The sequence below is a fragment of the Somniosus microcephalus genome, chromosome 7 (assembly GCF_052327205.1).
Source record: "Somniosus microcephalus isolate GS21.2 chromosome 7, FLI_Smic_1.0, whole genome shotgun sequence".
In the NCBI taxonomy this organism is placed as follows: domain Eukaryota; kingdom Metazoa; phylum Chordata; class Chondrichthyes; order Squaliformes; family Somniosidae; genus Somniosus; species Somniosus microcephalus.
In genome coordinates, this window is record NC_140993.1 from 122,494,694 (window position 1) to 122,517,891 (window position 23,198).

The following is a 23,198-nucleotide window of genomic DNA, read 5'->3' on the forward strand; positions in this document are numbered from 1 at the left end:
CTTTACCAGGTTTCAAAATGGCCACGATCCTTGCACATCACCATATTTTGGGGATCTGGCATTGCTCGGAGCATAAGTTGAACAAATCAAGCAGCCAATGATATGCTTTTGGTCCAAAGTGTATGATCTGCTGACATTGGATGTCATTGAAGCCAGCTGCTTTATTGTTCTTTAATATCTTGATACCATCTGCAAGTTCGACTATCGTAAATGGTCTAGTGAACCCAGAGTCAGATGTTCAAGAATCCAAGTTTCTTGGTATTTTGGTCCTTTTGGCTTGACAGATGATACTTCCTTGACTATCTAGTAGAAGCTGGTGGGCAACTTGATCTGCTGCGACATTGTAGAGTGTGTTCAATTTTGTGATGTCATTGCTGAGTATTCCTATGGTCCTCCAAGCTTTCTTGCTGTTGTGAGTCAGTCTAATTAACCAGCTGTTGCTGAGTTTTACATCATTCAGTTGTGATTGCAGTAATGAGTTTGTCACCTGCATTCTATATATTCCTTGTATAGCTCTTTAGTTTCATCAGATAATCCCGGGATATAGCTTGTGGGATATATTCCTTCGAGCAGCCTTGTGTATCAATTCCACAAAGTATTCATAGTTCTCAGGTGTCCCAGGTATATCTTTGATGACTGCATCCAGGTCAACTGAGCAACATTCCCAATCTGGAACAATGGCAAAACAAATGGTCTTCAGGAAGATAGCTGCATGGATTTTAATTCCGATAGGGTGGTGTTGCAGGTTTGGGATTGAACCTAAAAAAAATGTTTCGCATTGATTGGTAATAGTGTTGCTGGCTAATACCAAGTTGGGGTTGATTCCACTTCTCCAACGGCCACTACTGAATGAGTTAGGAAGATTGGGGACAGCTGATTTGCTTCTGCCCAGACTTCCACCAATTCACTACCTTCATTCATCTCAGAACAGCCAAACAGCACGCTATGGTTATTAAAGTTGCCAATCATAACATGAACCATGTTATTGATGGCCCTATTGATAGGGTGATGCTGCAGTGCAATTTGTAACATTGGAAGCTCTTGTGTGTCAGCCATATTAATTCACCACTGTGTGAGATTTCTCATTTTTGCCTTAGTTTTGCCTTCTTCTAGCTTTTGACCGGCTTCCAGGTCCCCTAAATTGCTCTTCTGGGTCGTCTTAATGATTTTCAGCCCATTTGAACATCAGCTTTTTTGCTCCATTCAGGTCTGAGATGTCATCAAGCTCATGCCTCTCGCGGCCTGAATCTTGGCCCATTTGTTTTAGTAATTGTTCACAATACATTTGGACCCCAGTCTCACTTTTTTGACTGGTTTGGGCCTCAAACAATTCCGCAGCCTGTTCAGGCCTCTCCCGCCCCAAATTTCACTCAGTATAGCCTCCAAAACCTACCATTTCATCCAATCAAACATCTGTGTTCTACACTTTTGGGCTTCTAGTTCCTTTCACCTTTCTTCCCATTTGGGCCTCAGAAATATGGTGACAACAAGAGACTGCTACCTAGGGTGCCGGAAATAGTGGGGGCTGGGGGGCTGTTTCGGGAGTAGGCCAACAAGACTACAACATAAGAGAGGCAGGGAGTCATAGGGCAGTACTAAGTCAGTGGGTGGGCAGTGAGACGGGGTATAGGGAAGCAGGAAAACAAGGGGGATGGCCCAGCAAGAGAGGACATAAGTGGAACAGCATGACAGAAAGGTTAGGGGAACTAAAAAACAAGTGGAATAGGGGGACTGTGAGAAAGGCCATGTGGAGCAATGAAAAGAGGAATTGGGGGGGAAGCAGCAGGTGGGACATATGGGACAATGGCAGAGGTCAACATATGAACAGCAAGCAAAGGTTAAGGTGGTATAGCGAGTCAAGGAGAGAGCAATTGATGTTAAGAGAGGGGCGATGAGATGCAGCAACAGAAAGGGGCATGGGTAGCAGTGAAAGAGGAACAGATAGTGAATGTAATAAGGGAACAGCAATAGAACTGTACATGGGCAGCATCAGAAGAGATGTGATGATGGGTCATGAAAGGTGTGAACATATGGGGTCAGCGACATAAGGGTATAGTGAGAAAGGGTGCATATGTGGTCAGCAAGAGAGTGGCTATAGGGGTACAGCAACAGAGGCTTATGTAGGAAACTAGTCATCCAATTTACCATGAGCAATATCAGGGGAGAGCAAATGGTCTTGTAAACATATTCTTTTCCTTCAGCATAATGCTGTGTTTATACACTTGCTTTGAAACCTTCATTCAACCTTGCGGGAAGATAAAATACGACACCTCCTGGAGCCTTTTCCAATAAATATGTGACTTTAATTTACATATTGATTGGACTACCCAAATTAGTAAAAATTCTGAGGAGGAGGAATTCCTGGAATGTTTTCGGGGCGGTTATCTGGACCAATATGTCGAGGAGCCGACTCGAGATCAGGCCATTTTAGACTGGGTATTGTGCAATGAGAAGGGACTTATCAGCAATCTTCTTGTACGAGGCCCCTTGGGTCAGAGCGATCATAATATGATCGAGCTCTCAGTCGAGATGGAGAGTGAGGAAATTGAATCAGAGACTAAGGTCCAGAACTTAAATAAAGGGAATTACGAGGGTATGAGACGGGAATTGGGTAAGATTGATTGGGTGGTGTTTCTGGGGGGATTGACAGTGGATAGACAATGGCAAGCATTCAAAGATAGAATGGAAGAATTCCAGAACATGTTTATACCGGTTTGGCATAAAAATAAACCTAAAAAGGTGACTCAACCGTGGATAACGAGGGAAATTAGGGACAGCATAAAATCAAAAAAAAGGGCATATCAACTGGCAAAAAAAAGCACCAGACCGGAAGATTGGGGGCAGTACAGGATACAGCAAAAGAGGACAAAGGGATTAATCAGGAAGGGGAAAATAGAATACGAAAGTAAACTTGCAGCAAACATAAAGACAGACTGTGTAAAGTCTGTAGGTTGTGCAGTAAATAACTTCAGAGACTTTAGAAGTACAAACAAAACAGGTCTTTACTATTCAGAGGTCTGGGCGATTTCTGCCCTAGTTAACGTATCACAACCCTTATATACTGGTGTGGTCACTATCGGTATTACAGTATACATGAGCCAATAAATAGTGCCACCCTGAAGTAGTGCTCTTAAAGGCGAATGGTCACATTCTATAGTTCCCTTAAAGGTAAACGGTTACATACACAACACTCCTCCCTTCCTAGCTTATTACTTACAGAATCCCGTTAAACATACAATCTTCAATTTTATATAAACAGGTTGCAGATATACTCTCGATGGAGTCAACGTCATATAACAATTTACAGATATACTCTCGATGGAGTCAACGTCATATAACTTCATGTTTAACATAACATAATAACATATATAACTTCATGTCAAAACAGATCACAGATTCAGTCTCTGTGGAAAACAGTTCATAGATTCAGTCTCTGTGGTGTAGTCGGTTCACATTGCTGGAGTGACTCATTCAATAGTCCTTCCATGGGTTTAACAGTTTGAACTTCCGAACTGAATTGGCTCCGTTCGGAGGGACCACGTGTGTGATCTGGTAGAGGTAATCATGGTTCAGATGGGTCATCTTCTGTTTCGACTTTTCCTTTTCTGCTTCTTGGAGACTCTCTGGGCTCCACTGTCAGCTGCCAGCTGCATGCGCAGTTCCTCCTTCTCTTCCTCCTTTTTCCGTAGTAGAGCCACCTTCTCCCGATGTTCCGTAGACTTTCGGTGCTCCTCCATGATTTCTGTATGGTGGGAGTCGAAGTTACAAGTTGGGCAGGACAGGACATAGTAATATTCGGAGTCGTCCTGAGCTAGGCCAGCGAGAGGGTCTTCTATGTCCTCCCTACCCAGCTGGACGTCAGCCAGCTTTTGTTCCAAATCCAGACATCTTTCCTGAAGAGACTTCTTCACGTGTTCCGCTTCCTCTAACTTTTTCTGGGCTTTCAGCAAGTTGTTTACTAATGACCTCATTTGTGATTTTAATACTTCAACTTCCTTTGGAGATTGATTGATCGGACTATTCAATCCCTCTACCGGAGCAGTTGTTTCAGCGTTCTGTTGTTCAACCTTGACATGAGTCAGCGTACTTTTGGTATCTAAGGGTTGCTCTGCTGCCATCTTCTCAGTCTGTGTTGCAACCTCGGCTATTTCAATAACTTTTGAGAGCTCCAAACCCTTCTCCTCTGACGATTTAAGCTCATGTTCATGGCCCATTCTTACGGTCTCTGTGTTTCTTACAGTTCCCTTTTCTTCCACTGAAAAGATTTCCAGTTGCATCTGTTCTTCAAGTCGTTGGACCTCGGCCATTGCCGCTTCATATTTATTTTGTGTTTCCTTTAATAATTTAACGAGTTCTTGGACATCCTGTATTCCCTGTTCTGGTATGTCTTCCACCACTAATTTTTTTCCTATGGATTGAATCCCTAACGATGAGTCAGCCTTGGCCTGAAGCTCATCAAACATTTCCTGCAGACTTTGTAATTCTTGCTTATGGTCAACCTTTAGTCGTTCATGTTCTTTCACTAACACGAGCTTTTCGGAAGTTGCCAAGTTAACCCCTTCCAGGATTGTAGTCCGAGCCTGTTCATACTGTTCTTTCAACTCGTTACACTCTGCTTGCAACAAGTCGTAGAGGTGAACTGGAATACCATCCTGACTTCCTGAAGATTCCTCTTCCTTTGGATCGTTCTGTGTATATTCTAGTTCCTGAACAGCCTCAGGGAGATGTGATTGGTACTTGGCCACGATGGCTCTATGGTCGCTCTCTGCTTGAGCGAGCTGTCTCTGTTGTCTTTCCAGGGACTCCCATTCGGTGTCCCAGAACTTTTTCACCTTTTCCATCTCTTGTAGGAGACGGGCACTCAACCGTTCTAATTGTCGTTGTACTTTGACATAACGTTGAGTTCTAGCCCGGTGTTCCTCCGTAATGCATCTGTCTGTAGCTTGAACAGACTCAGAATTCTCTGTCTTTATGCACGCCATCGATTTCCCAACCTTAGTCCGTGAGTTCATGTTAATCTTGTTTTTCATACATAAGCTGGACTTATCGTCTTCCGGCTCGGAGTCTGAGCTGCTTGTCTGCACCGAGTCCTCACTCGTCATTGCTTGTCGGTAGTGCCATTCCATGTCTATTTTCTTGATCCACTCCCGTCCCAGAAGTGGTGGTCCTCCCTCAGGTAGTACGTACAGATACATTCGTGGGTGTTCTTTACCCCTATCTCTCACCTTGACTCGTATTTTTCCCAGGGGGTATACATGATGCCCCGTGTATGTCTGTAATACGAATTTGGTATTTCTTAAGGGTATGTGAGAGAATAGCCGGTGATAGTCCTTTTGGTTGATGACGGATACAGCTGATCCCGTGTCCAGCTCCATTCGTACTTGGACTCCCGCTATTTTTAGTGTGACCCAGATCAACTGTAGATCAGTTACTTTACCCACATGGTGGATTCTCAGACTATCCAGCTCCTGGCTGTTTGGGTCTGAGTCTGAATTTTGTTCGTCTGAACTCTTTTCAGCCACCTGATGCACCTTGTTGTACTTTCCTTGTGGTGGTGGCTTCCTTTGCTTGTTGGTCTTCTTTCCGGACCTGCGTACCTTCGCGATGTGACCCAGTTTGCCACATTTCCTGCACTCTTGGTTCTTAAACCAGCACTGATTCTGGTCGTGCATTGTCTTTCCACAACGGTAGCATTTGGGAGTGCTTGTTGTAATTTGGTCCACCCCGAGTGCCGCCGCCTTTAGCTGCATTTCCGCCGTCCCTTTCGCTGCGGCTTCGTGCGATGAAGCTATGAGGACAGCCCTGTCCAGTGTGAGGTCGTTTTCTTCCAGAAGTCGCTTCTGCGTTCCTTCTTTGGCCAAGCCGCATACGAACTTGTCCCGCAGCGCCTCTGTCAAATTCCCTCCAAACTGGCAGTATTTCGCTAGCTTACGCAGTTCGACTAAGTATTCCGCATTGCTTTCATCTTGCCTCTGGGTTCTGGCGTAAAATTTAAATCGTTCAGCCAGCATCAACGGTGTGGGGTTCAAGTGATCCTTCAACACTGTTACGATCTCTTCGAAGGTCTGGTCCACTGGTTTAACTGGTGCTATTAGATGTTTCAAAAGCCCGTATGTTTTTGCTCCCATCGAATTTAACAAAGTTATTGCCTTGTTGTCATCCTCAATTTCGTTGGCTACGCAATATATTTCTATGCGTTCCACATACGTGGCCCAGTCTTCTATTTCTGCATTAAAGTCATTAATATTTCCTCGCTTAGGCATCTTCTTCTCTTTTTGAGAACAGTACAAGTATTACTTTACTTATTATTAATTTTCTTCTCTCTTCTTGAGAACACACCAGCCTTTCTGAAAAATCTTATTACTTTTCTGAAATTCTTAATAATTTCCAAGATGGCTTGTGAACTTGAATTAATTTACCTGTTCTCAAAGCAGCCCAAGTTAGATCAAAGATGGCGGTTTCCCGCTTCTTCCTTCTTCTTCAGCGGTTTTCCCCGAAAAATGGCGGCTTTCCCGCGCTTCTCGCTCTCCCCGCCCACTTCAATGGCGGTTTTCCCGCGCTTGGCGGTCTTCACCCGGTCCCCCGACGCCGTCTGTCAGCCCGAGTGCGGTCCTTATCTATAATGCGATCGCTGGATCGCGAAGCGGCTGCCGGCCCTTATCTGTAGATCCGATCGCTCTCGCGGCTCTCGGCCCTTATCTGGAGATGCGATCGCTGGCTTGCAACGCCTCCCGCTCGGCTCTGGCTCCCCCGCTCGCGCGGCTCTCGGCTCTGACACTCCCGCGCCTACTCGCAGGCTCAGCGCTTCGTGGCAGCGGTTGCTGCACGGCTTCTCACATTGCCCGCGGTCCGGCTGTCACCCGACGCCGTTGGACCCGAATGCTTTGCCCTTCTCCTCCAAATACTTCTACCCCGTTTTTTTTAAAATTTATTTGTTTTAACTACTCACAGTCTCTTCGGCCGCCTTGTTTTAGGCTGATTGGCTCGCTCAAGATGTGGTAGCATGGTAATCTGTGCCTGTTGCTGCCGCAGCTTTGCTGTTAATCTTCCAGCTTCCAGTAAGTACTATACTTTTAGTAGACGGAGCCTCGTGTTTTCTTTTTGAAGCTCTCTGCTACTGGTTAGTCTTGCCGCAGGGTACGATCGGCCTCGTCGCCACTGTAAAATCTGTAGGTTGTGCAGTAAATAACTTCAGAGACTTTAGAAGTACAAACAAAACAGGTCTTTACTATTCAGAGGTCTGGGCGATTTCTGCCCTAGTTAACGTATCACAACCCTTATATACTGGTGTGGTCACTATCGGTATTACAGTATACATGAGCCAATAAATAGTGCCACCCTGAAGTAGTGCTCTTAAAGGCGAACGGTCACATTCTATAGTTCCCTTAAAGGTAAACGGTTACATACACAACAGACTGCAAAAGCTTTTATCGGTATATCAGGAGGAAAAGACTGGTAAAATCCCAAGTCGGTCCCTTGCAGTCCGATTCGGGAGAATATATAATGGAGAATAAGGAAATGGCAGACCAATTAAACTTATACTTTGGTTCTGTATTCACAAAGGAGGACACAAATAACCTCCCAGGAATATCGGCAAACATAGGGACTAATGAGAGGGAGGAGCTGACAGAAATTAGTATCTCTAGGGATATGGTGTTGGGTAAGTTGAGGGGACTGAAGGCCGACAAATCCCCGGGGCCTGATAAACTACATCCTAGGGTACTTAAGGAGGTGGCCCTGGAGATAGCAGATGCTCTAAGGATCATCTTCCGGAACTCCATTGACTCGGGAACAGTACCCGTGGATTGGAGGGCAGCTAATGTTACCCCAATATTTAAAAAGGGGGGTAGAGAGAAAGCAGGGAATTATAGACCAGTAAGCCTTACATCGGTTGTGGGCAAAATGCTAGAGTCCATTATTAAGGATAAAATAGCGGAGCACTTGACAAATGGGGAAAGGATCGGACAGAGTCAACATGGATTTACAAAGGGTAAATCGTGTTTGACTAATCTGCTGGAATTTTTTGAGGAAGTAACTGGTAAAATAGATGGGGGAGAGCCAGTGGATGTGGTGTACCTTGACTTCCAGAAAGCCTTCGATAAGGTTCCACACAAAAGATTATCATGCAAAATTAAGGCTCATGGGATTGGGGGCAAAGTATTAACGTGGATAGAGAATTGGCTGGCGGATAGAAAACAGAGAGTTGGAATAAACGGCTCGTTTTCGGAGTGGCAGGCAGTGACCAGCGGGGTGCCGCAAGGATCTGTCCTGGGACCCCAGCTGTTCACAATATATATAAATGATCTGGATCAGGGAATTGGATGCAATATTTCCAAATTCGCTGACGACACTAAACTAGGAGGAGGGGTGGGCTCTGATGAGGATGTCAGGAGGCTACAGTGCGATTTGGACAGGTTGGGGGAATGGGCGGATACGTGGCAGATGCACTATAATGTGGATAAATGCGAGGTTATCCACTTTGGGGGTAAAAACAGGAGGGTAGATTATTATCTAAATGGCAATAGATTGGGAGATGGGGAAGTGCAGAGGGACCTGGGTGTTCTTGTGCACCAGTCACTGAAGGAGAGCATGCAGGTGCAACAGGCGATTAAGAAGGCAAATGGTATGTTGGCCTTCATATCAAGGGGGTTCGAGTATAGGAATAGGGATACCTTACTACAGCTGTACAAGGTGCTGGTGAGACCGCATCTGGAGTATTGTGTACAGTTTTGGTCGCCCCATCTGCGGAAGGATGTTCTTGCCATGGAAAGAGTGCAACGGCGATTCACCAGGCTGATACCTGGAATGGCGGGAATGACCTACGAAGAGAGATTAAATAGTTTGGGCTTGTACTCACTGGAGTTTAGAAGATTGAGAGGGGATCTCATCGAAACATATAAAATTATGGCAGGCCTGGACAGGCTGAATTCAGAGAGAATGTTTCCAATGGCCGGGGAGCACAGAACCAGGGGCCACAGTCTAAAAATAGCGGGCAAATCATTTAAAACAGAGATGAGGAAGAATTTCTTCACTCAAAGAGTGGTGAGCCTGTGGAATTCCCTGCCACAGAGGGCTGTGAAGGCTAATTCAATAAATATTTTCAAGAGAGAATTGGATATATTTCTGAAGGCTAAGGGGATTAAGGGTTACGGAGAAAAGGCGGGGACGGGGTACTGAACTGGTAAGATCAGCTATGATCTCAGACGAAGATCAGCCATGATCTCATTGAATGGCGGAGCAGGCTCGAAGGGCCGAATGGCCTACTCCTGTTCCTATCTCTATGTTTCTATGTTTCTATTATCTCTACCTTCTCCTCTGGCCAAGTATTCAATTCACATAGAATGCAATGTAACACAGCAGAGTCTAACCATATAGATGTTAAATTGTCAATGCACAAGAGAATCTAAGTGACATATACTCAAAGATCTGAGGTTTCATTAAAAGGGTACATAGACATGCCATATGGCATCCTTGTACAGTGTAATACCATCCCTACCTCTGTAATCTCCTCCAGCCCCACAACCCCTCGAGATATCTGCACTCCTCTAATTCTGGCCTCTTGAGCATACCTGATTTTGATCGTTCAACCATTGGCGGCCGTGCCTTCAGATGCCTAGGCCCTAAGCTCTGGAATTCCCTCCCCAAAACTCTCTGCCTCTCTACCTCTCTTTCCTCCTTTAAGACGCTTCTTAAAACCTACCTCTTTGACCAAGCTTTTGGTCATCTGTCCAAATATCTCTGTATGTGGCTTGGTGTCAAATGTTTTGTCTTATAATACTCCTGTGAAGTGCCTTGGGATCTTTTACTACTTTAAAAGCGCTATATAAATACAAGTTGTTGTTGTAGTTCAGTTAAATCTTTTCATAGCTTTGCTGACTCAAGGGTATTTTTATCTCTCTTATTTAATCAGACTAAAACACTGGAGAAGTAGACTGCTACTATAAATTGTAGTTAAAATGTTGAAACACTATAAAACATTGCACAGCAAACATTGAATGCTGACCACTAGACTTGCACATTTATAGCAAAGGATTAATTCATTGGGCCAGAAATTCATGACCAAATGCGTGAGTACGGTCTGGGTACTCACGCATCTGGCCGTTGGAAATGCCGGCGTTCAGCATGCACAGCGCATGCGGGGAACGCCGGCATTTCCAGTCCTCGGAACGAAGGGGTTCATAGGTACAGCGCGTGCGACTGCACAGGCAGCGCTTGCACAGTGAACTTCGTCGATTTCATTCATGGATTCAGTGAGGGTAAGTCCTTACAAGTTACACTTGAAAAAAGCATGTGTAAAGTTGTTCCAAGGCTGCGGAGGAAGATATATTTTATCGTGGAGCTTCTGAAAGGCAATATTTTTGTTTGGGAAAGGGAGGGAAGTTATTTTAAGAAATTTTAAGTAAGTTTTAAAGTTTAAATTTTTTTTAAAACGGGTTTTCAGAACGGTAGGTAGAAGGAGCAATTGTGGCTGTGTGAATTGAATGTGAAAATGAGTGTTCTAAAATGAGTAATGTAACATTTCCAGCACTTTTAAGAAAGAAACTTTTCATCAGTAATAAGTAATTATGTATGTATGTCCGCATATATTCCTTTACGTATATGTATGTATGTTTTATATTCCTTTACTTATGTGTATGAATGTGTGTTTTTAATTATGATTTTTCAATAAGTTACTTTCTCTGAAAGTTATAATTAAATACTACATTCATACACATAAGTAAAGGAATATATACATAACACGCAAAGGAATATATACAGACATACATACTTTCAGAAGCTCCACAATAAGAAATATCTTCCTCCGCAGCCTCTGGAGCAACTGTACCCATGCTTTTTTCATGTGTAAGTTGTAAGGACTTGACCTCACTGAAAGCATGAATGAAAGCGGCGAATTTTACTGCGCACGCGTTCTGCCTCTGAACCCCTTCGTTCAGAGGACAGGAAATGCCGGTTTTCCCCGCATGCGCTGTGCATGCTGAAAACCGGCATTTCCTCCGGCCAGACGCGTAAGTACCCCGACCGTACTCGCGCATTTGGAAGGGAATTACTGGGCCAACATTTTACATGTCAATAAAATGAAAAATTTAACAATTGCACGATTTGCCCCCTCGCATCTGCGACTGAGGGTCCAAGGAGGTGCATTGTGCAAGAGGTCATCGTCGTACGTATCCTCACACTGTTCCCTTTCGGGAACTGTATGAAGTGGTGGAAGGATTTATGGCCGTGATTAACGCTCATTCCGTGACTGTAACCATCTTTGAACCAGCCATTAGGGTGGTTAGTCCTATGGCGTGAGGGTTTTACGGGCTCCCACAACCCATCTGAGGGGGGGGGCCACCCACACCCATGGACGCAAGTATCCCACTGGATGTCCACCCAGAATTTATAGTTGGAGCTCCGACTCCACTTGCCGGGACTGTCTGGAGTGGGGTTCGAAACCCTACTCCTTCTGGCCCAGCGACGGGGATGCTTACTGCTACGCAAAAGGCCCACTCCGCACAAAAGGTGACACCCATACGTTTCCTGCGCCTTTTCCCTCCCCGTGACTGGAGCCCTATGCTGCCACTTGAAAGACCAAGCTATCATCTGCCCTTTTTGCGGTGCCTTTGACTTCTCATTACCAATGATGAGCAGGCGCTGCGCCTCCACCTCCTTGAGGAGATTGCTGAGGTCATCATCAGTTCAATTGTGAGTTCTTTTAATGCCGTGAATTGTGCTCATTCCAGCCATTTCACGTTGCTAATCGGATTGGGCCTTTGGCATAGCGGTAGGATCCCCGCCGCTGGGCCAGATCAGGGTAGGGTTTCGAACCCCACTCCAGACAGTCCCGGCAAGTGGAGTCGGAGCTCCGGCTCTAAATTCTGGGTTGACATCCAGTGGGATATTTGCGTCCGTGGGTGTGGGTGGCCCCCCCTCCTTGTATAGCTTGTGGGAGCCCGTAAAACCCTCCCGCCATAGGACTAACCGCCCTAATGGCTGGTTCAAAGATGGTTACGGTCACGGAATGAGCGTTAATCATGGCCATAAATCCTTCCACCACTTCATACAGTTCCCCAAAGGGAACAGTGTGAAGACACGTATGACGACGACATTGCTAAATAAATAAATGGAATTTAAAAAATTCTTTTAGGGCTTTTAAAAGTCTTTAAATTGCTTTAATTCTGTTTAAAACTACTTCAGATTCTTCAAAATAATGTAAACGTTTTTAAAAGTTTATAAAAGTTAGCAAAAGCTTCAAAAAACTTCCAAAAACCTATTTAAACTGCTGCTTTGCATGTAAAAATGCTTAGCAGCTTGGCAGAAACATTGGGGGCGTGTCCTGTTAAACTGAGACCTCAAGGGGCGTGTCTCAGTTGCACAGCGCGCTACAGGCTTCGCGCTGGCTGCACTCCTGGGCGGCGTGACGTCAGACGCTGCCCGGGAGTCAACATTTTAAAACAGCAATTCCAGGCGTCCCTGAAGCTCAACGGCCGGCGCGTCGGGTAAGTGCAGATCGGGGGCTTACACGCGCGGCAAGCTCCCGACTCGAATTTCTGGGCCAATGAGTGGCAGAAATATGGTTTAGTGCTATAACAGAGCATTGTGAGCCTAGGAGTTGCCAAAGGGAGTTTTGCATTATTCCTTTAATCAATGCTCTTTATGTAATTAGTTTTAAATGTTCTGACAGCTGTTTCATTGAGCAAGTACTCTGTACCATGCATCCCCAAAAGCGATATATTGCTGTTCTCAATGCTTCACCAGGATTGTTTACTGACTGTGGGAAACAAAAGTTCAGCAACAGGTTTAAGATCCTGTTGATAAAATGCACTCATTGTGGAGGGGGAGCCCCAGCCAGGGCAAAGTGTGGGGGGCGGGGGCAGGTGGCAGCAGCCCATATTGTTTTTGCGGAGCTTGGAGGAGCATTCCTGATCCTAGTTGTGCACAGTAGGCTATTCAAATTCCATCAGGGCCCTATGTACATCATAACACCCCGATTTGCATGGATTATTAAGCAGACGCCGGGGCCACCCAGCAGCAGGCCCTGGGGAAAATGGGGGCAGAGTGGGAATGAAGCGTAAGTTTTTTAACTCTGCTACCGCCCATTTCCACCAAGCGGAGGGAGTTAAAATCTCCCCTTATAATTGTCTGTTTGACAATTCCTGTAAAGACATTTAGATTTAAGAACTAATAATAACTTCTTAATTAGACATTGGTAAAGTTACAAAGGGCTCCAGTTACCCAAGAATTACTGCAAATGCTTGACGTTCATACACTTTAATTGAACCTCCAAACTCATTACTGCTGTTCTAATAATTTCCAATGAAGTGCTAAATACTGGCATATAAGACTTAAAAGTTAATTATTCCTCTCCCTCCATTAAAGAAGAAAATGCATATATAGTTGCTATGGTAATTAACTTGAAAGTGTCATTTAATGTAACTTAATATTTGTAAGGAAAGGTTAATAGCTTTGTGAAAAAAGTGTTTAAGAACATAAAAAGGAGAAGTATTTTGGTACAGTAACTCCTCAAAGTCTGAACTTAAGGTCCTTTAAAGATTAAACCAAGTATTAAAGTGTATCTTATGTCTTACCTTAATATCTGAAATGTTAAAAAGGGGAATCATCAGTAGAACGTCTGCCTACAATGCTGTATTTCCATTCATAGCGTAATCAGAGTAGAACTTTCTATGCACCATGGGGAGTTCTGAAAAAACATTTGCTCTAAGTCTGCTTCCAATCAAGACTGCCAATCTGTAAGAATTGCCAAGTTCACTTCTGTGACAAGAGTTCGACTTCTTTTCTTGGAAATCACATTGCGTAGAGAGAAATACCTTTGCCTCATATAGAAGACATCTTCCTTGTAGAGTTGGGTGATAAGATGCTTTCTTATTCCCTCGAATGGGCAAGCTGATTAGATAATATGGGTAGGAAGGAGATTGGAGAAGAAATTGATGAGAATTGAGGATTTAGGTTTAGGCCGAAGAGGGCAATTGCTGCCTAATTGAGCTTTACAGTTGCCTTGTGTAAAGCAACTTATTTAAAAATACCCAGCCACCATTAACAGTAAAATGTAGCACTGGTGAGGATATTCTTTAAGTCCCTTCAAGGAAATCAAGGACTGGTCAGAACACAAAAGTAGAAAATGCTTGAACACTCAGCAGGTCAGGCAGCATCTTTGGAGAAAGGGAACGGCATATGCTTCCGGTCTAAAATAAAAACAGAAAATGCTAAAAATACTCAGCAGGTCAGGCAGCATCTGTGGAGAGAGAAACAGAGTTAACATTTCAGGTCGATGACCCTTCATCAGAATTGCAGTATTTTGCTTTTGTGTTTCCGGTCTAAACCTTGTTCAGAACATTTTTTTCTCTTTCCACAAATGCTGGCTTGCCTGCTGAGTGTTCCCAGCATTTTCTATTTTTGTTTCAGATTTACAGCATCTGCAATATTTTGCTTTTTGTTTCACTGGACAGGACACAATGCAGCATATTGCTAAATGCTACTGTATCTTTCCATTCTCTCTTAGCATTAGCAAAAAGATGTTAAATAAGATCATCTTGGTTTAAAACCTTTTTGCAATAACATTATCATGTCAAGTCGAAGATCAGCCCTGATCTTATTGAATGGCAGAGCAGGCTCGAAGGGCCGTATGGTTTATTCCTGCTCTGAATTCTTATGTTCTTATGTTTTAAGTTTGCTGCAGATTCTCCCAAAGCACATACTGTTAATTCAAGAGAATTCATTATGATGCCAAGATTGGTAGGATTCATTTGGAGAAGACTCAGATGCTGCAGATTGCTGTACTTTGAAATAAGACACACATTCTCCAACCATAAGGGAATTAGTTACTCAATTCTGTCTTTGCTTTCCAATCATTGGATCCTGACATAGGGAGGCTGGAGAATTTTAGTTTAAACATAGCAAATATTCAGCAGAGACTGAAAAAGGCAAAATAATTCTCTTGTAATCAGACTCTAGGCGGACCAATTCCAGTGACATTAGTGAATATATTCCAAGGGGTTTTAACCTGTGGCCCCCTCCTCTTCCTCATCTATATGCTGCCCCTTGGCAACATCATACAAAGAGGGGGTAATTTTAACCTAACTTGCTGGGCAGGAAACCCATGGGATTGGATGGAATGTGAATTTTACACCCCGCCCAATATTACTCTCTGCTGGTTTCAATGGAGAGTAAAATCTGGCGGGTTGTAAAACCAGCGTTGTACCTGATCCTGTCAGGTTCCTGACATGCAGCTTAGGTTAAACTTGCCCCCGACAAGTTCCATATTTACGCTAATGACACCCAGCTCTATCTCTCCACACCTGTCTCAACCCCTCCTCTGCCGCAATTTCCTCCAGTTAAACACTGAAAAGACTAAAGCCATTGGCCCCGATTTCCCCCCAGCCGTCGGGTGGGGTTTCAGGTGGGCGGGGGCTGAAAATCACCACTTTGGGGGTCCCGACACCATCCCGCCCAAAACCCCGCCCCACATAAGTTTCAGGGGCGGCGGGTACCCACCCCGCACTGGGATCCGCTGAAACCAGGCGGGAAGGGATTAGTGCCAATTAACTGCCTCTTAACAGGTAGTTAACAGGCAGTTTTTAGCCTAATCCCTATTTTGAGGGGTTTCGTGTGGGTTTCCCGATGGCTCCAAACCACAGCAGGTAGAGCAGGCGGGCCGTCGGGTTGAAGGAGTTGGAGGGGTTGCGATGTCGGCGCTCAGGTGAGTGATGGGTGCATGAGTGTAAAGGTAAGTGTGTTTGGTGTGTCTAAAGTGTGTAAAGAACTTTTACTTACCTGTACTTACCTTCACAGCCTTTCTTCCTGTAGCCGTCGGGAGCCCATCACTCAGCCGGAATTTAAAGCTGAATGGCTGCGATCTGTCAAAAGTGACAACCTTCAGCTTTGAGTGTCGGTGAGAGTTCTAACTGAGTCTGTGCAGAATGACTCATGTCAGAACTCAGACTGTCAGTGTTTGACAGCTTCAAACAGCTGTAAAACACTGATATTTCATCTGTCAAGGGCTCTTGACAGATGAAATCTCAGTCTGTGATGCCACCTGTTGCCGGGTGGCCCTTAATTGGCCTGCTGAGCCCGCCCAGTGGGCTCAACAAGGTCAATCAAGGGAAAATCGCACGGATTGGCCGGATGTCGAAGTAGGCGGGTCAAAAACCTGAAAAGGGAAGTCCCGCCTTCTTCCTGACAGGTTCGGGAAAATCTACCCCATCATCTCTGATACCAGCCACAAATTCTGTATGCTTACCACCAATTCCATCATCCCTCCCTGGCCGTTGTCTCAGGTAGGACCAGACTATTCATAACTTCAGAGTTCTATTTGGCCCAGAGCTGAACTTTTGATCCCACATCCTCTCCATCACAAAGTTCACTGTTGTGTATGTACCTGTAAGAGAAGAACTGATTCTATACTGCAGTACCGGCAGTGACCACCCCTGTATATAAAGCCATAGCAGGCTTCTGTATTTCAGTCTTAAGTTACCCTCTGTTTGAGTCCTACACGGTCCCGGGCCGGACCATCCATGATAACATCCATCTGGTCCGGGACCTGGTCCACCACTCCCAGAGGGCTGGTCTGTCGGTCGCCTTCCTCTCCCTGGATCAGGAGAAGGCGTTCGACAGGGTGGATCACGAGTATCTCTTCGGGACTCTGCGCGCATTCGGGTTCGGGACGCATTTCGTTGCCCGGATCCGACCTTTGTACACCGCCGCAGAGTGTCTGATTAAAGTTAACGGGTCCTTGACGGCGCCCCTTCGCTTCGGGAGGGGGGTGCGTCAGGGATGCCCCATGTCCGGTCAGTTATACGCCGTTTGCGTGGAGCCATTCCTGCGCCTCTTGCGGAAGAGGTTGACGGGACTGGCTCTGCAAGGGCCGGGCGTGGAGGTGGTCCTCTCGGCTTACGCCGATGACGTGCTCCTCAAAGTCACGGATCCCACTGACTTGCGGAGGATGCGGGAATGCCAGCAGATTTACTCGGACGCATCCTCCGCCAAGATCAACTGGGAGAAATGTTCCGGACTCCTGGTGGGTCAGTGGCAGGTGGACTCCCTGCCGGAGGAGTTCAGGCCTTTCGCCTGGAGCACCACGCACCTCCTCTATTTGGGAGTCTACCTTAGCCGTGCCGAGGACGCCTGGCCGGCGAACTGGCAAGAGCTGGAGGCCAAAGTCACCGCTCGCCTAGGACGCTGGACAGGACTGCTCCGAGTGTTGTCCTACAGGGGTCGAGCACTGGTCATAAACCAGCTGGTGGCCGCCATGTTGTGGTACCGGTTGGTCACTTTGATCCCTCCCCCTGCGTTTGTCGCCAAGATGCAGAAGAAGCTCATCGACTTCTTCTGGGACAAAAGGAAGCACTGGGTCTCTGCCGCGGTTCTGTGTCTCCCGCTTAGGGAGGGCGGTCAGGCGCTGGTGTGCCTTCGCACCCAGGCTGCGACTTTCCGTCTTCAGACGCTGCAGAGATACCTGTACGTCGAGAATCCTCCGAGATGGTGTGCGCTGGCGACGTTTTTCTTCCGCCAGCTGCACAGCCTCAATTGCGACATGCAGCTCCTGTTCGCGAAAGTGGGCGGCAGGCGTGCCGGCCTGCGGGAGCTGCCTGTCTTCTACCAGGAACTGCTATGGGTTTGGAACTATGTCGCTTCCAGGCGGAGCTCTCCCCCGTCAGGAGCGGCGGCTCTCCTTCGGGAGCCGCTGCTCAGGAATCCGCACCTCCACGAACGCGGGTTCGGGCGGCTGGTGGAGGGCAGGGCTGTGCTTGGCAAGGTGACCCGAGTCGGGGACCTGCTCGATGGCGGAGGAGCGGGCTGGATGGCGCCGGAGGAGCTGGCGCGGCGCCTGTCCTGGGCCAACGTCCGGCTCGCGGTCGAAGCCATCGAATCGGTGAAAGCGGCACTGGGCACCGACTCCACTAGGTGTATCGAGGCGGCTCAAGCACATGGGGCGATCCCGTCCGAGCTTACCCCCGTTCGGACGGAATTCCTCATCGGCGCCCGGCCCCGAAACTCCCCTTGGGAACCGGCGCCTCACAATTTGAGCCGTCTCGAGGAAATACCCTCCGTGCCTTTTCATTCCGCGCGGAGGGGTTTCCTGTACGGGCTGCTCCTGCACACTCTCCACTTTGCCATCTTCGTCTACCATCCGGACACGCCTTGGCGTGGCGTCTTGCCGACTGGCGGTGGCGGAGGTCCCCAATGGAGGGCTCTCTACGCGGGAGTCCTCCCTTGTTCCATCGGGGACTTGGCCTGGAGGGTGTTGCACGGAGCGGTCCCATGCAATAAGGTTTTAAGTAGGTTCATGGACTCCCAGGCCGCCTGCATTTTTTGCGGCCTGGAGGAGTCCGTGTTTCACGTTTATATGGAATGTGAGAGGTTGCAGCCCCTCTTTCACTACTTGAAGGGGCTGCTCCTCGATTTTTGGTTGCACTTCAGTCCCATGCTCTTGATCTACGGTCACCCGGTGCGGAGGGGAGCGGACAGGTCGGAGGACCTCCTTGTGGGCCTGCTCCTGGGCCTGGCTAAAAGAGCCATCAATTGGTCCAGGCAGCGGGCGGTCGAGGGGGTCGTCCAGCCGGATTGCCTGCCTCTCTTCCGCGGCCATGTTCGCGCCCGGGTGGCCCTGGAGATGGAGCACGCGGTGTCCGCCGGTGCGCTTGAGTATTTCCGCGACCGGTGGTCGCCGCGGGGACTGGAGTGCATCATCAACACGGAAAACCAAATTTTAATTTGATTTGTTAAGCTTTAGTTGAACTTTTGTTTATTTACAGTCGAATTGTTTTTTTTTGGGTCCAAATAAAAGATTACCCTCTGTTTAGTAAATACCTATTATTGTTCTCCTGCAGTCCGTGTATTATTTATACTCGGACACTACACTGGCGACGAACAGGCTCGAACTCACCTGCAGTACTGCATCACCTCACGGGGATCTTTCCCTGAGAAGAAGCTTTTGGAGGTCAAAGTCAGAACAACAGGCGTCGACCGCGGGCAACCGCCCTAAGGATCCATCGGAGTTCGGAGAGTTGCAGGATAGCCTGTGGAGAGCTGGGCTTGGCTCCCCAGTCAAGGTGTTCCAGCAAATCGTGCTGGTAGCAGGTAGTGCGCTGACCCTTCCGGACTGCGGCGGGCTCGAGCTCGATCGAGCGGCTCTGCAAAGGGGCCGTGCAGCATCGTCGGGAGGAAAAGAGAGAGAGAGAGGGTGGAGCCCACAGGGCGCAGTCGGTGCTCAAGAACCGGGCAGGGTAGCGAAAATAAAATAAGGGGAAGGAAAAGTGAGACGCGCCGAAGCCGCGGGTCGCTGCCATTACCCTGCAGAACGCTAGGAGCAGCGTTGCAGCAAGGGGAAGAAGGAAAAGCGCGGGAGGCACCATTTTATTCCATTGGGGAAGAAATAAAAGTGCGGGAGGCGCCATTTTAATACATTGGTGAAGAAGAAAAAGCGCGGGAGGCGCCATTTTAAATCACCCAAATTGCCGAAAAGTGGCAGTATCACTGCTTTCGACAACGAGGTAGAAGACTGGACCACGAATGTGGAAAGAATTGAAGTGTACTGCAAGGCAAATGAGGTGGCCGATGGAAAGAAGGCGTTGGTATTATTAAATTTGATGGGCGCGAGAACGTACGGCCTATTGCGGAATTTAATTACCCCAGTTAAACCAATGGAGAAAAGTTTTGAAGAGATTGTTAATACCTTACAGGAACACCTAAACCCTACACCGCTGCTGATAGCAGAAAGATTCAAGTTCCATAAAAGAAACCAGCACAAAGATGAGAGTAATGCTGACTATCTTACGGAACTATGCAAGTTATCGAAGCACTGCCCGTTCGGAGCAGGACTGGCAGACACCTTATGGGATAAGTTTGTCTGCGGGCTCCAGAGTGAAGGAACCCAGAAACGACTACTTTCAGAAAAGGACCTGACGCTAGAATAAGCTATCAGCGTGGCAGTATCCTACGAAGCAGCAGCACGGGGAGCTGCGGAAATACAACAGAAACCACAAGAATACAGCGCTAACGAAATGGCGTATGGAGCCGAAAAGTGCTATCGCTGCGGCAGAACAACCCATGATCAGAAGGACTGCTGGTTTAAGGACAAAGTATGCAGGCAATGTGGGAAAATGGGACACATAGCAAGAGTCTGCAGGTCGGGAAAGAAAACCAACACTACGAGAACTACTAAGGAAAAGTACAAGAAAGTAAAGAAATTGACAGACAGTAGTTCGGAAGATCAGGAGAGTGATAAGGACTCCGGGAGCAGGAGACTAAGTTGTCTAAAGTTACACAACATGATCGCAAAGGAGGATCATCGAACCATTTGGGTCACCTTCATGATAGCAGGGTCCCCAGTAAAGATGGAATTGGACACAGGATCAGCCCTAACTGTCATGAATCGACGAGACTTTGAGCGGCCATTCCCACACATACCCTTGAAGGACATGTCCATTGTATTGAAGACATACACAGGGCAAAAAGTCTACTCCAGAGGGAAAATAATGGTGCCAGTTGAATACAACGGCAAGGAAACATAGAAACTGTATCTATATATACTACCAGATGGAGGACCACCATTATTGGGATGTGAACGGATCCAAAAAATACAATTGGATTGGCATTCCATTCAGGCGCTAACTGTGACTGATAAAAAGGATGATGACGTCACACCTGGACGACTGTCAAAGATTCTAACTGACGTGAAAGAGGTGTTCCAACAAGGACTTGGGGTTCTAAAAGGAGTAAAGGCAACCATAAAGATTGAAGGTAACCCAAACCCAAAATTTTTTAAGGCCAGACCGGTACCTTACACGATCCGCCCAGCCGTTGAAGCAGAGCTGCAGAGTCTGGAGCGTTCGGGTGTGCTGTCCAAGGTGGACTGGAGCGAGTGGGCCACACCCATCGTTCCTGTAATGAAGAAGTCATTGAGCAGCACGCCTGGGGAACCGAAGAAGGTTCGCATCTGTGGGGACTTCCAGGTAACTGTGAACCCAGTCCTGCACACAGTACAATATCCACTTCCACGGATAGAAGATATTTTCGCCTCACTATCTGGTGGGAAACGCTTTACAAAGATTGATCTGGCCCAAGCGTATCTACAAATGGAGGTGGAAGAAGCATCTAGGAAATACCTCACGATAAACACTCACAAAGGCCTTTACCAGTACAATCGACTGGTATTCGGGGTAGCATCAGCCCCAGCTATTTGGCAGAGGGCGATGGAACAAGTCCTGCAAGGGATCCCGGGGACCCAGTGTTATTTGGACGACATCCTGGTTACGGGCAAAAATGACAGTGAACACCTTGCCAACCTGGAGCAGGTGCTCACGAGATTACAGGAATATGCGCTACGAGCCAACCGCCCCAAATGCGAGTTCTTCAGATGACAAATCTCGTATTGTGGCCACATGATTGACGAGGAAGGGTTGCATAAGTCGCCGGACAAGATTGAGGCTGTAGTCAAGGCTCCAGCACCGGAAAATGTGTCGCAACTGAGGTCGTTCCTCGGGTTGGTGAACTACTACCATAAGTTCTTGCCGAATTTATCTACAATTCTGCACCACTGGACGCCCTGCTGCAAACTGGAGTAACATGGAAATGGAGTGATGAGTGTAAGCGTGCCTTTCGGAAATGTAAATGCCTAATCACTTCAAAAGAAGTATTGGCCCACTACAATCCAACACTACCGATTCGGTTAGCATGTGATGCGTCTCCCTATGGCATTGGAGCGGTGCTGTCATGCAAATTCCTTGACGGTTCAGAGAGGCCAATAGCCTTTGCGTCACGCTCGTTAACCTCAGCCGAGCGTAACTACGCCCATATTGACAGGGAGGCCCTGAGCCTGGTGTGGGGGGTGAAGAAGTTCAATCACTATCTGCACGGGCAGAAATTCACCCTAGTGACTGATCATCAGCCCCTGGTCTCCATTTTTAACCCAAAGAAGGGCGTTCCGGTGATGACGGCACAACGGCTGCAAAGATGGTCACTTTTTCTAGGGGCACATCAGTACGACATAGAGTACAAGGGTACAAAACAGCATGGAAACTTTGATGGGCTGTCACGCCAACCATTGCCTACGGTAGAGGAAGCACCTGCAGTGGACCCTGTTGAGATATTCCATGCGACCATAGTCGAATGTCTACCTGTTACAAGCTCAAGTATAGAGAAGGAAACCCGAAATGACCCGACACTCTCTCGGGTCTATGATTTGACGGTGAAGGGATGGCCAGCACATGGCGACTCACTGTTGCCAGCATTCTCGCCAAGGAGAGAACAGCTGTCAGTGTGCCGGGGGACCTTGATGAGTGCATCCCGAGTGGTAATTCCACCCAAGTTGAGAGATAGAGTGCTCAATGAGCTTCATGAGGGTCATCTGGGAGGGGTAAAAATGAAGAGCCTAGCCAGGGCATTTGTGTGGTGGCCCGGAATCGATAAAGAAATCGAGGATATGACCAAGAGATGCACAGGATGCCAGAAGGTGCAAAACGCTCCACCACAGGCCCCGCTACATCCATGGGAGTGGCCCTCATCTCCATGGCAACGGGTACACATTGATTTTGCTGGTCCATTTATGGACTCAATGTTCCTAATCGCTGTGGACGCCCATTCGAAATGGCCAGAGGTCATCAAAATGTCCTCCACCACCACGGAGAAAACTATTGCAGTCCTACGGACCATCTTCGCCAGGAATGGCTTGCCAGAACAGATTTGCTCCAACAATGGGCCACAGTTTGTGTCAGAGGATTTCCGGAGGTTTCTGAGGAATAATGGGATGAAGCATTACACATCTGCCCCATATCATCCAGCCACAAATGGATTGGCTGAGAGGTTTGTTCAGACCTTTAAAAAGGCCATAAAGGCAATGCATAATGACGACATACCACTACAACACAAGGTGGATAATTTCTTGTTTGCTTACCGCAATGCGACACATGCAGTCACCAACCAAGCTCCAGCCATAATGTTCTTCAACCGAAGGCTAAGATGTCGCCTGGATTTGCTCAAACCAAACATAAGACGAGATGTTGAGGATAAGCAATTCCAGCACATAAATGAGTAGCCAACCAGGAGCTTCAAGATAGGGCAACCAGTCTTGGCCCGCGACTACCGAACAGAAAAATGGCAGCCAGGAATGATATGCACACAGCAGGCAGGGACCACTAATGGACACAGTGGACGTTGGAGAGAGCATCGTGAGACGCCATGTGTTGTGTATGTACCTT